The following is a 17657-nucleotide window of genomic DNA, read 5'->3' as shown; positions in this document are numbered from 1 at the left end:
CGCGGAGAAGGCGAAAACAAATGCGAGCGACAAAATACAAGGGCTGACTATCAACTGACAATTTATTGCGGAAAGGGTTTAATATACAATTCATACTGCACCTGCGCCAGCAAGGAGACGAAGGAAACATGACAACCATGAATTTCGGTGAGATAAGTTACCACGCGCGCAATAAAAAAAGAAAAAAAAAAAGGGGGGGGGGAAGGACAACATAGAAACATGCTCACTTCGCATGCCCTGCAGGTACAAGCGGAGCAAGACGTGTCAATTAGGCCTTTTTCCGCAATAACTGTCCAGCTGATGGTCAGTGCTTGCAATTCGCCTCTCATCTTTGTCTTAGTTTTCCTCTTGCTATTAATTTAACCATAAACCAATACCAATTCACCCAGTTTCCTCTCCTCTTCAGCTAAACGCTGTTAATTCGCATCGAGTCATGCATGGGCCAGGCGAATAAATGAACGGCGCTAGGTTGGCGAGAATGAACGGCATGCCCGCAATATTGCTATTTCAAACTACACTGACAAAAGTAAAACACTCATTGATAATGTGTATTCTACTGCAGTGGCTTTCGTTGACTTTGCAAGAGCTTTTGCTTGCATTGAGCACAATTTACTTATAAAACTGGAGTGTTATGGTATAACTGGACCATCCTCAAGCCTATTGCGAAGTTTTCTGAACAAAAGAAACAGCGCATTTTTATGATTGACGTAAGCTCGGAATCCCATTACTATAAAAAAGTGGTGTTCATCAAGGCTCTGTTTTGGGCCCAAACCTTTCCGTGATGTTCATTAATGACGTCCTCCACTGTTTAGCTTCCTCGCAGTGCATACATATTATACGCAGATGATATGAAAACTTTTTTCTTCCCATTATAATCTTGAACGCTGAATGTCGGGTCTTCAATCAGATTTAAATTCGTCTCAGAATTGGTGCACAATAAATAAACTACAACTTAACGTAAAAAAATTAAGAAAAGGAAAAAGAAAAACCGTGCTGCCTGCTTTTTACGTGTCCTCAGAAAAAAAAATGTTCAGTGACTTGTTCGCTTTTTCTTCAATCTCAAGAAATCGAAGCTATCAGTGGCACTAACCTTTAACTTATCGACTCTCGCCTAAAATTCCGTGCCCATTAAAAAAAAAGATCTCACCAGGACTCAGTGCCCTGATTCGCGTTAGAACGTTTGAATTGAATTGAATGCACTAATAGCGCACGACAGTAGCGCACCCAGGATCTCTGCCAGGGGGGGGGTGACAGTTTGCTTTAGTTTGCCAATATCATCTAAACAGCACTAATTTCAATTTCTTCACGGGAAATTGTCAAAAAAGGCCCTTCTTGCGGAAGTTTGCGAGTGTGCAGACGATTGCGCGTCTTACATCTTAGTTGCAGTATTCTAAGGCGCAAGGAAAGAACAGGGGTTAATCAGAAGGGGGGTTAAGTCGTCCTCAGGAGGGGGGGGGGGGTTACAACCCCCTCTCCCCGTCGGTGCGCCACTGGCGTACGATACATGCGCGTCCCACCACAAATGCAAATGTGAGGAACGGTAGCATTTTTGGTGGTAAGCAAGTATTGGCTAGCGAGTTGGTTAGCCCATTACTGTTCTACAAGCAGCGAACTTCACGTAAACGACAGAGACCGCAAACGAGAGGCTGGCTGCACCACATAGCTTTTTGTTGCGAAGCGCGCTTTCAGGAGGCCTTTGAGTGCGCGTGCGAATTACGAGTAGTCATTTTTACACAGAAGACAAAGTGTGCATAGCCAAAAGCGGGAGGTCATGTCAAAGAAGGCACACGTATTCACCAATTCCGAATCACCTTTTTATATCAGACAAGTGTGAGCCATTACTCGCACATTTTTCTGCCAGACACTGTGTTAGCCGCTTCCGTTATCTCCCGCGTAAGCTACACTATAACCTTTTTTTTTAATTGTCACCTACGTTTGCCACCCTTGATGAACAGTCAGCCTTGGCTACTAAATCTTACAAATCGACGACGTCTTAATAATTTGGCATGGCGCGTCCTAATCCTACGCCTCTTCAATCTTGTATGACGTACGTCTTGACACAAACAACGTTGCAGTAAGTTGAGAGCTATGTATGTAAGCGGGAAGCCTAGAAAGTTCAGTGTTGAAGTCACAATTTCTCGAGAGGCGCCAGCAACAGACGTCGATCACTGAGCACCGCCTGGCTTTGACGGGCCGCTCGCACACCGCCGGCGAGGTGCGCAGACCGGTCACTGAATTGAGACTGGCCATTCGTTTGGGGCCTGTCTCGGTTCGGGCGTTTTTCAGCCTCGGCCAGGTTTTTGTCTTCTTTAATTGCGCGTAGAGCCAGAACTTCGAAGCGCCCCGTCACTGCGCTGATTAATGCATCACGCCTCGTTTGGAGAAAAACACAAAAATTCAAAAAAAAAAAAAAAAAAAAAAAGACTCGGAAACCGCGAGCCGCACTGCCGCGCACGAGCTAATGCCCTGTGCCATGACTTGTGAGGACTTCGTGTGTGCAGGTTCTTTATTACTTGTGAATAATCGCATTTCATCCTCTGACGAATGAAAAAGAAGCAGCTTCGTCCAAGCGAAATACGGCTTGGAAACGCGCGAAATGACGCCGCGGCGGACGAGTGAAAAACGCGCGCGCACGCGCGCTTCGTGTATTTTAAATTAAGATGTATGAGTCGGTTAGCCCGAAGTTTGCCAGCGCGTTGATTAATTCGCGCCCCAAATAAAGCGCTCGCTCGCTTATTAGCACCAACGCTTCACCCCTCCTCGACCGCCTTCCTAATTTCGAGCGGTCCCGTGAATTTATTCACCCTGATCTTTAGCGTACTCTCTCTCTTATCCTCGCACCGGAACGTAATCATCGTACCTCCGTTATGCTCTGCCAGTGTTTCGGTGATTATGTGAAGGAGTCAATCTTTAACGTCATGAAAGTTAACTATGATGTGTCCTTCCACATACCTTCCACGCCGCATGCCGTTATTGGCCACAGTGATGAATAACGTCTCTAATGCTTACACTTGGGTGCATGGACAAAGATAACGACGACTATAAGGTTAAGCACATGTATGACTATAAGTAATCACGACAGCGGTTTACGGGAATATGGAGTGGAAATATTCAACAGCGGTCGAACAAAAAGAAAAAAAAATGAATCTCAGGCTGGTGCCAACGTTCTGACAAGGGCACTTGTCTTGTATTGTTGGCCTGACGGATACTATCAATTTAAGTTCAGAACAGAAATTTCAGGTGACTACGAAAGGTGGTGTAAGGGGTATACTATTGTGTGCGAGGTATATACGTGAAACGAGAAGGATTTTTCATTTCTCCGCAAATATTTGGTTACGAGGCGGAGTCTCAGCTGGCGACTTAAAGCATTGAAGGAGCTAACCGATGATGTGCTTCGAAGATACGGTGACACAAGGAGATCCAGTGTGCCATGCTCGGCATACTAGCGTGATAACGTGACAGACTGGTAACCTTTTTATTTTAATTTTAATTTTGCCTAAGCGCAAATAAACGTGTTCATATCAGGCCTCTATGCAAAACCTTCTGGAAGCAGTGGTTTCGGGCACTGCGTGGCCTGTCGAGCCACTGGCTCACCCATCGTTGGGAGCTGTTGTGAGTTTTAAAGCGAAGCATTTTGTGTCTCACTGATTCGTCCGTGAGCGCCCAAAACGCACTGCAAATAAGCCAGCTTACACAATGGAACTATCTGCGCATCTGCGCACACAATAGAACAACGGTGCACGACATACGCATCGTAGAATACTACAATTTACATTCGCAGTTGTATCGATAACGACAATGGGAACTGCAACGCCACGCTACCCAGACAAACTGTACGACGTATATCTGCCGTTGCCGATACACGGGATCGGCCTTACGGGCACGATCGTGCTCGCGCCTACGTTCGCGTACGGCAGCCTCGATCTTCTGCCGTACACGACCTTTGCTTCAAGGGCGTTAAAAAGAAATGGAGAAAGAATAAAAGAATAGGCAGGGAGGTTAACCATGTTGCACTTTTGTACCAGCGTGATTGACAGTGCCTCGCGCAAATTCGTGGTTGCGACGATACTACACTTTGATCTTAGCCCAAAAGGCCGAGAAGCGATGTGCGCCGAGACCGTAAAACCCATCCTCAACTACTGCTTTCCTTTTAACAACTAAAAACAGTCTTCGCGTGCTGCTTTAAGCCGACTGGGCTACAGAGCGTTCATAGAATAAAAGTTATTGTGGCCATGGACTCGACCGCCATCCGCGCAGAAAGCCATTAGAGCCCCGACGCACTTTAAAAGACGGCTGGGTTCTGCGACCGCATTTGAACGCACATTGAACGCTATTTCGTGTGCAAACGCATCGCTTCTTAATCTGTTTTCGTTTCCAAGAGCGTTATACTCCGTTTCATACATTGCGTGCAACGCTGTGGAGACTAGCAAGACGTCTTGCGGTGCTGGGTTTGCACCGAGAAATAGTGGGGCCACGGCCACGGCCACGGTAAGCAAGCGGCTCGTGCTCGCGCTCGGCCAACGCCTCTCGGCACGGCTCGTGCCACTTCTCCCGCGTTCGTCGTCGTCTTCCACAGCTGGCTGCGTTGCCGCTCATAATTCCAGCGTAGAATACCACTTTTAACGCGATAGCGTTTAGGGCCCCGTGTCGCAGAAAATCCGGCGTCGGCATTGGCGCCCGCGGCCGAGGAAGTCATCCCCAACCACGTTTAGGTATGCCACACCATTCTTGCATTAATGTTGCTCATACCTTATCTTGCATTCTTGGCAAAGCTATTCCTCGGAATTTTGAGAATGACAATCCACAAACACATGTCATGAAACAAAACACCCACAGCGCATGCCTTTTATGTTAAATCTTCTGAGACTGAAGTATTAAAAGTGCGAAACAAATACGGAAACCTGAAAATTATGCAATTTCATTGGCGCGGTTGTGCACTGCCTCCGGGATCGGCCCACGCAAGAGGCCGCGTTTCCACCAGAAAGCTCGCCTACGTGCATAGCGTTCACCGCCAGTGTTTGCCAGCAACCATTAGGCTTGCATAAGCTGCAGTCGTCGGGAACCATGAGTAGCAGTCAGGGATCTTTGAATGCTACCGCGCTCCACTCCTAAAAGCGAAGCTTAAGCGTCCTCCCAATGTTTTCTTCTGTCGTCGTAATGGGGAGGCCGCGTTTACGGGGTTATGAGCCCATTAGCAGCGCATTCGCACATTCCCAGGTTTCACGTTAGCTGCATTTCGCTCAATGGGTCATGTGACACTTATGCATAAAATTTAATGCACCACTCAAACCGAGCCTACGACTTAATTCGTGCTAACTGTAATAACTAATAAAGGCGTCCATTTTCTAAGGGTTATGATTGTCATTTTTTTTTCGATTGATGTTGAAGGGGGATAGCGCGAACGCAGTCCCCCACTACCAAAAATTACATGCCCCATCTGCCCCAGTTTGGGGTAGTGGCAGGGGTCAACACGAGCGCAGTGCAATGCCCGTGCCTCACCCTGGAGACACCACCTCGCTGATCGTGGTTATCTCGGCACCAGGTAAGTATGCTGAAGGCCGGTCTTGCTTCCCCACCCCATCCTTCAATACTCGCTGTGTTTCTCTGGTTATTAGCAAACTACTTGACCGAATGTTTTATAAATTTACAATTGTTAATCTAAATTTATAATGAATTTACTTATGCATTTTTCTTCTCCATATATCCTTTAATTAGTCAGATTGTATATTTGCCGAAATAAGTATAACAGCATAAAAGTTACACATACTATTTCAATTGGCAACAGTTTACGTCAAGTTTCACATGGCTAACTGGTGGTGGCGCAGCTTATCACCCCTTTTGGCGCCATTCCGGTTGGTGTTTGTTTAGCCAGTTTAGCAGTATTTTCTGCCGTTGAGGCTTTTCATTGAGGAAGAATGCCGTTGTGTGTTCTATCACCGTGCCACCGTGCCATGCATGCTGAAATGGATCACTAGCCTTCACCTGCTTCGCTTGAATAACTCGCTGACACTCGTACGCACAGTTGATCAAGAACACGGCTCTGGAGGATCTGTATCTTATTCCGTACCACGGTGGAGTGCTGCCAACCCCAGGGAAAGTTCCTAGATCTAGGGAATTTATGTCTTGTTTAGGAAAAAAAAATTTATCTAGGAAACATTCGGGAAGCGAAGAAAAACTGTTGTACTGTAAAAAGTTGCGCTGCAACATCATTTTAGAGTGAGCGCAGCGACTTCACTATAGTTAAATTTATAAAAAAGAGCTTGGCAATAAATTTAAACTATACTTTTGCAGGCTATCTGCATAACAAACCAGTTTATCTCAATTGAAAAGTGTATTTCGCCTGCCGCTTGCCGTCAATAAATCCCCTTATCAGTTTAAGTTTGTCATTTCTTGTTATGTTTGTATGCGGTACGCTACTGTGATTGCGTGCACTTGCGTTGATCCACTTCGTCTGCAAAACTGTGAGCTTCTGTGCTTGTTATCGGACAATTTCAAGTTTATTTATTTATTTATTTATTAAACAGTATATGTTTATACATATATGTGCATGTTGGTGCGTGCTCTTGTACTGTATATACTTAATATGCGTTTATGCTATGTGACTGTATTCAGTATTTCATGATTCATTTTTGATTTGCAGCCCGTCGCGGCGCCTCACGCGCATGCTCGCGCGAACATGTGCGACCACGAAACTTGACCACGAGACGTGCGGAGTTGCACATCTTGATTACCAAACTTCTCCCACAGCTTGTAGGCTAAGCGTGACACTGAGTTCTCAGAAACAGAAGGAGCCTGACCGCGGTTGTCACATACCGTGTACAGCAGCACATCCGCACCAAAGAAGAAGGAGAAAGAGAAGACGTGGAGCTCTCTTTCTTTTCAATTTTGATAACGCACTGACTTTTAAGCATAAAACGAAGAAGAGACGGACCACACAGGTTTCTGTTATTCCTGTATCAGTTATTCGTGCGGTCTGTGTTATATTCGGGTGGCGCTTTCAAGTCAGCGCGTTCTCGTCTTTGTAGCATGAACAAACTAGCTTCATTCGTTCCTTCGCTCTTTTTTGATTCGCGCTTCCCCACGCGATATCCATTAAGAGAAAGAGAAGCGCTAAGTTTAAAGAAACGCGGACATTCTACCGCCTAAACACTGCACATCACTCGGAGTGCGCGCTGAAAGAAGAGGCGATATACAAACGCCGTGTATGTATATGCGCACCTATTTGCATGACGGTATATAGGTTTTGGCTGAATAAGTACGATGCAGGATAATTTTAAGCCAGGCCTAGAGGCATAATGCGGGTCAAAGAAGGGGACGCGGCCCTAAAGAAAGTGGGGCGCAATGCAAACAGGCGGCGTGTGCTTAACTTCGCCTTCTTCTCATTGTCCTTTGTCTCGTTTCATCGTGCACGCCGTCGAAGGCTGCACGCGTGCACCAACACGGTCGGAAAGCTCACTTAGCTTGCGTCGATGTTTGCCGCCGAACGCGTGGCCCTGGGCATCGGGTCTGTACAAGGTTGCGCGCGACCGAAAACAAGCCAGCGACGTGTTGTGACGTGGTCGTCCAGCCAGGTTCCCGCCGCTCGTTCGCAGGCAGAGAAATTACGACGCTGAGGGACAATGGTGCCTGTATCGTGTGCAAGTAACGTTCGGAAAGTTGCGGCTAGTCTTTGTAACGACCACTTGGCTGCGGTCATGCAAGTTAGTGCAAATTTCAGATGTAATAATCACAATTTTTTGTTCAGCTGGGAGTTCCTGGCCGCAAGGTGCTTATGCGCCGCGGAGACGCCCATAAAGACGTCAAGTCGTCAATGTGTTTTGCCTTGGCATTTCAATTACTAGCAACAGCTGCAATGTCTGCGCGCTACGGCTTGTGTCGTTTCTCCGTGAGAGAGGTACTGTTGTATCTTGTAACCAACAGGGGGCCACGCTTGTGGGCACTCCAGCACCACCATTACAGTATAAATAGCCTACCCAAGCAGGGGGGCGTATCTTAAGATATTATGTGTATGTACCGGCCAGTCGTCGTCAATAAACCTCTTGCGCAACTGTCGTCTCTTTAATAATGGCGACGAGGATGGGATAAACCACCGGCCCTGATTCAAGCAGCAAGCAGCAGCAGACATAGTGGACAACAATCTGCCACCGTCGTCTAGCCACCAACGTACCGTTCGTCGGGCGCCTGACGGAATTCTGTACCACGACAGGTAACATGGCTATCTACTTCGAGCGGTTCGAGGCATTTGCGAGAGTGAATAAGCTGGACGAACAAAGCAAGACGGACGTTCTTATCACGATAGTGGGTGACAGCGCGTACGCCACATTACGGAACTTGATGTTTCCGTAGGCTCCTGAAAAGAATACGTATCAAGAGAGAAAACAGGCGCTTCTGAACCATTACGCGCCAAAGCGGTCGATAGTCACGGAGCGTTACAACTTCCATAAACGCACACAGGGATCCCGGGAGGCAGTTGACGACTTCATCGTGGAATTGAAGCGGTTGGCAACGAACTGCTCGTTTGGAACGTTTTTAACTGAGGCTCTCAGAGACCAGCTTGTCGTGGGGGTGCGCAGCGAGGCAATTCGATGCAAGCTTTTGGCCGCTGAAGATGACAAAGGCCTAACATGGGACAAGGCGTGTGTTATCGCCACTGACCATGGAAGCCGCGGAAAACCACGCGAGGGAGATGCTACCAGGACGAGGCGCGACCCGAGAACAAGAGGACGACGTCAAGTGGCAACGCGGCGACAGTGCCGCTACTGCGCGATCGACCAGCGACTGTCGACGACGTGGTACGGCGGCTGCGAGGAAAGGGTCTGCTGACAAGGACAGCATGTGGTCGTGTTTTCGTTGTGGGGGTCGCCATCACCAGCAGGACTGTCGACACATCAAGGCAAGGTGCTATAGTTGTTCCCAGACGGGACATTTAGCTATTATGTGTAAGAGAAGGCAGAGCAATTTGACCGCGGGAGAGGACGTGTCTAGCTTAGAATTGCACGCGTTAGGAGAAAGAATTCAGCCGTACAAAGTTGATAGGAATGTAAATGGGCAAACCATTGCCATGGAAATAGACACGGGCTCAGCGGTATCTATTATGCCTGAAAGTGAATTTGTGAAATATTTTGGACATCTGCCATATCAGCCTGTGCAGTTTCGCTTAAGGACATACAATGGCTCAAGCATTCCCTTGAAGGGCAGTGTCACTGTAAATGTAGCTCATGAAGGCAATTCTTTTAGACTGCCGCTCGTGATAGCTGCAAATGAACAGGGGCGCACGGTACCGGCATTGCTTGGCCGAGACTGGTTGAAGCATATTCGCCTAAACTGGTCACATGTGTTGCGAGTGAACACAATCGCTAAACAGGAGGGCTTGCTAGACAAGTACAAGGATGTGTTCACGGGCCCAATTGGAACTATTAAGGAGTTTGTGGGCTCCATTGTTTTGAAGCAGGGAGCGCAACCTGTATTCTGTAAAGCCAGACCAGTACCGTACGCCCTGAAAGACAAAGTTCAAAAAGAATTGAAGGAGTTGGAATCGGCAGGTGCGTTGTACCCGGTGCGTGAAAGCCAAGGGGCAACCCCTGTCGTAGCAGTTCTGAAGAGTGATGGAGAAGCCGTCAGGCTCTGTGGTGACTACCATGTGTCTTTAAACCCCTGTATTACGGTTGCCCAATACTCGCTACCATTGCCTGAAGATGTGTTTGCGTCGTTGGCAGGGGGAACTTGTTTCAGTGTACTCGTTGTATCGAAAGCGTACTTGCAACTTCGAATGGTTGACCTTTCGCGAGAGTTGCTAACGCTAAATATACACACCTTGGCCTTTACCGTTTCACGCGTTTACCCCTTGGTGTCGCTAGCGCACCTGCCATTTTCCAGTCAGTAATGAATCGAGTATTGGCTGGCTTGGAGGGCACAGTGTGCTATCTCGGTGATGTTCTCATAGCAGGAAAGATCGAACACGAGTGCCTGAGACGCATCGAACAAGTGCTGCAGAGGCTACGGAAGCATGGGATACGTGCCAACGCTGATAAATGTCAATTTCTTAAAAACCGCGTCCGCTATCTAGGTCACGCAATTGACGCGGTTGGCATGCATCCTACGAAAGATAAAGTAGAAGCCATATTGAGGGCTTTAACTCCGACTGGTGTCTCCGAATTGAAGGCTTTCCTAGGGTTGGTGAATTTTGACGCACGATTCCTTTCCCAAACAGCCACGACCTTAAACCGCTCTACAAGCTCCTCAGAAAAGATTGCCCGTGGGAATGAACAAAAGAGTGTGAAACCAGCTGTCAGAAATGCAAGCTGCTTCTGAGCGAGGATTTAGTGCTAACTTTGTACGATGGAAACAAACCGCTGTGCTTGACATGTGACGCATCGGCATACGGCCTTGGAGCGGTGCTCGCGCACACCGAAGGTCGCTGCGAGAGACCTATCGCATTCGCGTCACGCACGCTTACGGCGGCCGAAAGAAACTATGCACAAATTGAGCGCGAAGCTCTAGCCATTATTTTTGGCATTAAAAAGTTTCATAAGTACTTGTTCGGTCGGCAGTTCGAAATAGTGACTGATCATCAGCCGCTGACGCAGTTGTTTCATCCGGAGAGACACAGCAGTCAAGTAGCGATAGCAAGAGTGCAGCGATGGAATAATTTCTTTGCTTGTTATCAGTATGTCATCAAGTACAAGAAGGGCCAACAAGTGGGCCACGCAGATGGCTTATCGAGGATTCCGTTAGAAACAACTACGGGGGAAGAACAAGAAATAATTTTTTTTTCGCCTTTATCAGAGGTTCCCTTTACGGCCCAGGAAGTGGCTGAAGAAACAAGCAGGGATGAGGTTCTGAGAGCGGTAGTAGACATGACGTGGCGTGGTTGGCCTCAAGAAACAGAAGAGCAATACCGCCCGTATTTTAAATGTCGACACGAGTTGTCGATAGAGCAGGGTTGTTTGTTGTGGAACAGTCGAGTTGTTATCCCGAAAGCTCTTAGGCGAAGTGTTCTGTATTTATTACACGAGAGCCACCCAGGAATGACGAAAATCAAAATGCTGGCGCGTAGTTGGATTTGGTGGCCAAATCTTGATACAGAACTAGAAGACATGGTACGAGCGTGCGAGGTCTGTCAAAGTGTACGGAATTCAGCGCACTCAGTACCGGTGCAACCGTGGCCAATAGCTACAAACGCTTGGGAGAGGGTTAATTTAGATTTTGCGGAAGTGGAAGGGAGATCATTGCTGCTGATGGTAGACGCGTACTCAAAATGGCTCGAGGTAAGAGTAATGCACGGCACATCAGCCTTGGCCACGGTGGAGGCGGTAAGGAGCAGCTTTGCGGCGTATGGCCTGCCCAGTGTTGTTGTGACCGACAACGGTCCACAATTTAGATCCAGGGAATTTCTAAACTTCTTGGAACAAAACGGTGTAAAGTCACTTTTCACGCCACTGTATCACCCCTAGTCAAATGGTGCAGTTGAAAGGTTGGCGCAGCCCACGAAGAGGGGGATCTTGAAATTACAGCTAGAAGATGAAAGAGCCGGCCGGACGCGGTCGTTACAACACCGCATTAATAATTTCTTGTTTTCATACAGGACGACGCCGCACTCGTTCACAGAATCAGCGCCCTGCGAGTTGTTTCTCAGACGAAAAATCCGAACCAGACTGTCCATGCTGAAACCGTGCAGGATGAAAGTGTGGAAAAACAGAAGTGAAAAAAAAAATAAGTTCACGGCAGATGCAAGAAGGGGTAACAGCCGGGACTTTACGCAAGGCGAAGAGGTATATGTCCGTACTGTTCGCAACGAAAGGGTGAATTGGTGGCCAGGGAAAATTGTAAAGAAGGTGTCAAAGGTGACGTTCCTGGTAAGCGTAGGTGGGGTTCTTATGTATTGCCATGCCGATCACTTAAGATGTAAAGTGGAATCGCCAATGGCTCCTTGGTCCGAAATAACGCTGTAGGGGAACACAGATACCCAAAGCGAGGTACTCCCCGAAATTTTACCGAGGGAGGGGACATTGGACGCAGTCACGTCCACTAAGCAGGCGGCGCCATTAGCAGAGGGCCAAGCAACCGAACAAACTCCCCCACAGCAGCCATTCGGACCAGTGCCCCTGCGGCGATCCACTAGGATCCCGCTAGTGCCCGAAAGGTACGGGTACTAGTAGCCAAATAAAGGGAAGAAAGGTGTTGTATCTTGTAACCAGCAGGGGGCCACGCTTGTGGGCACTCCAGCGCCACCATTACAGTATAAATAGCCTACCCAAGCAGGGGGGCGTGTCTTAAGATATGTGTATGTACCGGCCAGTCGTCGTCAATAAACCTTTTGCGCAACTGTCGTCTTTCTAAACTGTAATGATATGATGACTGAAAAGAATATTAAGGACAGGTATATGAATGCGGGGAGGTTGTCGAAGAGGTATTACAGTTATGGAGGTTCAGGTTCGATCAAGTGCGCAGCCGGGAGGTCTGCAGCTATACAACTTAGTGCAAAGTTCTTCGTCATGGTACTCGGCTTTGTCAAGCATGACATCCATGAAAAATAAGTCACCTCACCTGGTTCTCAGCTTTCACTCAGCTGACGCACGTCCCAAGTGTCTCGTTTTTTGTAGAAACGAATCAAACGCCGGGGCAATGTCCCATCCAGTAAAAAAATTCCGCAAGTTCCGTGCAGCTTTGCATGCCATTACCTCCATAATGCGGGAAGGGTGTTCCACCGCGACACGATCGATGGCGTTTACGAACGTGCATCACTGCAGTTTAACGTGAAACGCCACACCAATTTCTCGTCATTTCATAACATACCGGACTTCTTGGAGGACAGTACTAAGTAGAAACGCTCAGGTACCTCCTTGGAGTCATTGCGACTAGGACCGACCGCGACGCCGACACAGGCGCTTAAGCTAGAATCGCTTGTCGCATAAACTTATACACGAACAATTCCCCCGCTGCACACGTGCTGCATTTCATCAATAATCGCAACGAAAACCGCGCACGTTGCCTCGAAGTGAACCATAATCGCGTTTATACTTAATTATCTTCATCCCGTGACCGCTACAGAGTTACTTTCTGGATGCAACTCTGGTAAGCGAGCGAACCGGGGCTTGGGGAGTCGGGAGGTTCGGGAGCTAAGCCAGCTTTCCGTTTCTTCTCCCCCTCTCCTCCTTGGTGGCGGTTTCGCCACAGCATCGGTTGTTCCCTTAACGAACTTTGGCGCGGACAGTTACGAGGCAGAGCGAAAATTCGCCAGAGGGGGGCGTAACCACGCTCCGTCCAATGGCGGCTCATTTCAACTAATCCCGGATTAAAGCGCCGGCAGTGGTGCTTTGATGAGCCCCGCGAGTCCGCGGCTTTCCTCACCCGTAAAGAACAGACTAACGAGAAGAAGGAAAAAAAAAAAAACAGCGAGGAAAAGGAATTCGATAGACACAGAGGCAGTCTCACTGCGCAGTCAGACAAAGTTCGGTGTGCACGCAGCAGAGTGAGAACAGTATTGGCGTTTCCGTGGAAAAAAGTAATAAGAAAAAAATATATAAGAGGTGCCTGCAGCTTCACATTTATGGTCTCCTAGCTGCCTCTAATGAAAGCCAAGCTGCTGCCGCAGATACCCGTTCGCTGGCGCAGCAATCCAGAGGGGAAACGCGAAATCGAGCCACGGCGGAGCCACGATAGAGAGCCGAAGCCAAAGCCACGGGCCGCGCGCGTGACTGCTTCTTCAACGAAGTGACGGCCACTCTAATCAATTTGCAGAAAGCACCGACGTGCTGTTGCTGGTCCGCTGCCGTGTACACTGAGACAATTACGGCTCGCTTTCAAGCCACTATCCCATTCTTGACCAGCGCTCCGGCCGTGAACACGAGCGGAATGCGAAGACACCAGCGCTCAGCATGGTCTATTTTCTGGACGCGCTGACCAGCACTTTCTGTTTATCAGTTTGTGCGTGCGAAGTAGGATTCGCTCTCCTATATATACTGTAAGCAGGACGAAACACGGAAAGCAGCAACAGCACCGATGAGGCAGCATAAATTTAAGCCAGCAAACGTCTTGAGGGCCCGGGCGCTACGTAATACCATTGGAGAGATGACGTGATCGGAAAAAAGGGCGCTGATTGGAAGCAACAACCAGCCAGCAACAACGTTGCGTGCATGGAGTTCGTGCCCTCAACAGGGATTTGAGGTTCGGGTAGCTTTCCACAGTTTCTGAGCTGTCATTTAGGGCTTGTATTGTTGACTTTATACAGAAGGACTGAAACTGCTTAAATTTGAAGGCGGCGTAAGTTGTACTCGAGAAACAGCTCCAGCTCCTCTACAGAATAGGCTATTAGACAAGTGTTGTTCAAAGAAAGAAAAGATTAACAGCAAAGAAAGCACAAATAATTATCCGCCCTTGCCAGTGATCATGCTTTGAGCCCAGTGTTAATGAAAATTTGCTTTTATGCGCATTCTCGAGGACGTCCCTTAGATGTGCCATAATTCGGCATTCGTCTTTTCGGTTTAGGATAAAAAAAAAGAGAAATGACAGAAACATTCACAAGTGGAAAAAAAACAAAAGGGGGTTGGGGGGGGGGGGGGGGGATGCCGTACCAATTTCTAAACATTTTCAGACATCAAATATTTCACACCGACGGAGCAGCTGTACAGCCCAATTACAGCCTATCCTGTGATTCTACGCATAAAACGACGGTCAGATCTTATTGTCTGTCGTTAGTGTAGTCTAGGCCTTAATCTAACAGCGGTTATCAAATATGCGGCTTATACCTAAAGAGTGTTGCGTTTGTAGGTATGTTAGCAGGGTCGCTATATTCAAGACAGCGCCCTCCCCAGGCACCCCATTAATTTATATCATTCCGCTCTGGGACTTGCATGAGAGGAGGAGGAGGAGGAGGGTGTTAACTGCTGGCGGATATAGACTTGTGGGATTTGCCGGAAATTGGCGCCGCCTTGCAGCAGAGTTTAAGAAACCTGAAATCTGTAAGGATGTGCCGTTCAGTACGTCATCATTCAGAAGACCAGGGCGAAGCGGGTGAACTCGACGAAGCGCACAGCGAGGCGAAACAGAACGCAAACCCTTAGAAACGTAGCCACTGTGCGTATGACTGCCACTGACTCTGAGGAGAGTGTCTGTAGTCGGTCCCCTGTCGCGCCCGTACTGCTCGAAAGCTCGAGAGGGGAGAGAACCAATTCCCAATATTCAATTTCCCTGTTTTAGTAGCTTTCTTCAGTGCGGACCCGTGAGCTTCACAAGAAGCGACGAGAAGCTACGCATGGGATCCTATAGTGGCTTCGTTTCTTTTGCGAAAGGCTGGGCATGCCGCTGTGCTATATATACCTTAGTTTTGCTAAGCCTGACTGACAGGTAGATTCAGAGTTTAGGTTGAAAGAGGTATTTAACAAGTGGTAACGGGGGGAGAGAGAGGGGAGGGGGGTGCTGGAAGGACTGTATTTTATTAAAATAATCTGCTGACATCAGAACAGAGCAGCTAGGTGATTTATTTCATTTCAATGTTCTCATCGAACGCGCTTGTTGATCGTCGAAAACCCTTCGAAACGCTAAGCTTTGTGTGACACCCGAAAGTGTGCAAGGAAACCTTGCGCGTCATTGATATCTCATAGAAGGTACTTGACGCACCGTGATAATCTGGAAGAAATCAAGTTAATTTCGCTTAATCCTTTTAAGATATAGTTACTCAAGAACCCGTTAAAATTTCGGATTGCCACGCACATTAAAGCATGCGCATTGTAGGTTCTCATGGTTTCATTTCGGAAGCCTAATACAACTTTCATTTCCTTGCATCCAAAAGTTGCTTTGGTGTCACACTACGCATGTCTAGCGCTACCTTCGCTTATACACATGTCGCACATTTGTTTATAAGTTTAAATGACACTAAAGCTTGTCTTATTCGCTTTCTTTTGTGTCTTTCACATTGTCTTGCGTGACACGATGCACCCAGCCCACACGTCCAAAGTTTGTTTTTCAAGCTCCACGGACCTCAGGATGGCCATATGAAACCATTTTTTTTTTGCTGAAACTTAATTGGCGTTTTCTATCATTTTTAAAAGGAGAACGCGAAACAATACACCGTGTTTTGATATTTGAGTCTGCACGATAAACGGCAGACGAATTTCGCTTAAACATCGCAAAATTTTAAGCAGAGTTGTGCCTTTTATTGCAGAGTCTTAGTTGGCAACATTTGCTGTCTTCTTTGCCGTACAATGGGAAAGAACTTCTACGCGCGTTGCTGTTGGCTGAATAGAACTTGACATTTGTCACCAATCGTTAGACAAAGGCATTACAGTAGTCGTTATGTGCTTTCTTGCTTTAGTGTCCCTCTCACTTAGACTGGCGCACAGAATGAGAGGCTAATAAAGATATTTTTAGCGCCGCTTGCCGCCCGCGCCTGAATGCCGTGTAAAGTTGGATCACGTGCTGGAGCGTCTCCTTCACCGCCGTCACGTGCTACGTTTTTTGTCTTATTTCTACGGAATTTTGGTTGGTTGTAGTAGTTGTACGCAATAATGCTTGCTCATTGTTTTGATTTAAAGGCCTTATACGCGGTATGACAGTATTCCTTGTTTCTCCACGCCAATTTGGGCCAGATTGTTTTCTACGTTACTATCGCTGACATAGAAAGCGCGAGGTAGCTTCTGCAGAAGCTCAACGGTCGTTAAATCAAGAGCAAGAGTGAAGCAGCCGAACACGTGAAGCGAGATATACACGACTAATGCAGTCAGTTATCCAACCAGACAGCCAGACGTGGCTGTCTGGTTGTCGGGTACAGCTGTGGCCTTTAGTTGGTTTAAAAATGTGAAGGGGTCGTATCGTAGCTGATCGTGTTTATTGGGGCATTTTGTTTTATTTACTTTCACTCCTACAATGTGCGCACACGCCTGTATCGCATGGTTCGGTGTTCAGTCAGATCGTTATCTTTGGCCGTATACGTATACCATGAAATGTGGCTCCATTATCTCCTTAACTTAATACTACAAGTATCTTTCTCACTCAACTTACCAGCAGTATTATTCGTGTATAGATCTCTGTAACGACTTTCTTAAGCTTTATCGACCGTACAATGCAAGGTCTTCGGGACCAGCGCGCACCGTTATTTACCTGCATAAGAAGCGGCCGTAGGTGGGTTGAGCGCGCTTTTAGTTTTCATTGCAGAGGGCACTCCCCCCCCCTCTTGTATAGTAGGTCGTAAGGTAAGCTTTAGTTTCACAATAAGGGTAACAAAAAGTTTATCTGGGTGAAATGAGCCTCGGTTCCTGATCCAACACTCAAAATACGTTTTACCAGGGAAGCTGGCTACAAGGGCTTGGAGTGAGCTTTCTGGTGATCGTAGCGCTAAGTGCTGTAAAAAGTTCAAGCAATGCTGGCTGGAGGATCCTTGAAATTAAAGGTGACCACTACCGGAGCTTCGTACTTGAGTGTGTCTGGCAAGGACAAGCCCGTGTATCAAAAGCTGAACATTGAGTGACATATTTGTGTTTCGCAGCTAAGTATGTAAGATGCTTGAAACGTGCTAATGATGAGCCGGAGGCACTATAGCTGCTTTTTTACGGGTTCCTAGCTGGATTAAGATAATAAAAAGTTTGGATTCGTGAAAAGCTATCTGAAGTTTAGAAAACAAACGTTTCATCAAGGCGCTGTACATGGGTTTCTAACTTTTT

The 17657-nt window shown here is 47.5% G+C and overlaps 1 non-coding gene across 1 annotated transcript; it reads right to left on the bottom strand.

Annotated features, from left to right (window-relative positions):
* Positions 1 to 5386: 5386 nt before the first annotated feature.
* On the bottom strand, positions 5387 to 5550 carry LOC119446999 (U1 spliceosomal RNA). The gene has a single exon (XR_005190897.1). It is a non-coding gene; the product is annotated as a U1 spliceosomal RNA (small nuclear RNA).
* Positions 5551 to 17657: the final 12107 nt, after the last annotated feature.

The sequence above is a fragment of the Dermacentor silvarum genome, chromosome 3 (genome assembly GCF_013339745.2).
Source record: "Dermacentor silvarum isolate Dsil-2018 chromosome 3, BIME_Dsil_1.4, whole genome shotgun sequence".
Classification (NCBI taxonomy): Eukaryota; Metazoa; Arthropoda; class Arachnida; order Ixodida; family Ixodidae; genus Dermacentor; species Dermacentor silvarum.
Note: the sequence above shows the minus strand (reverse complement) of the source record. Positions and strands in the feature narration are given on the sequence as shown.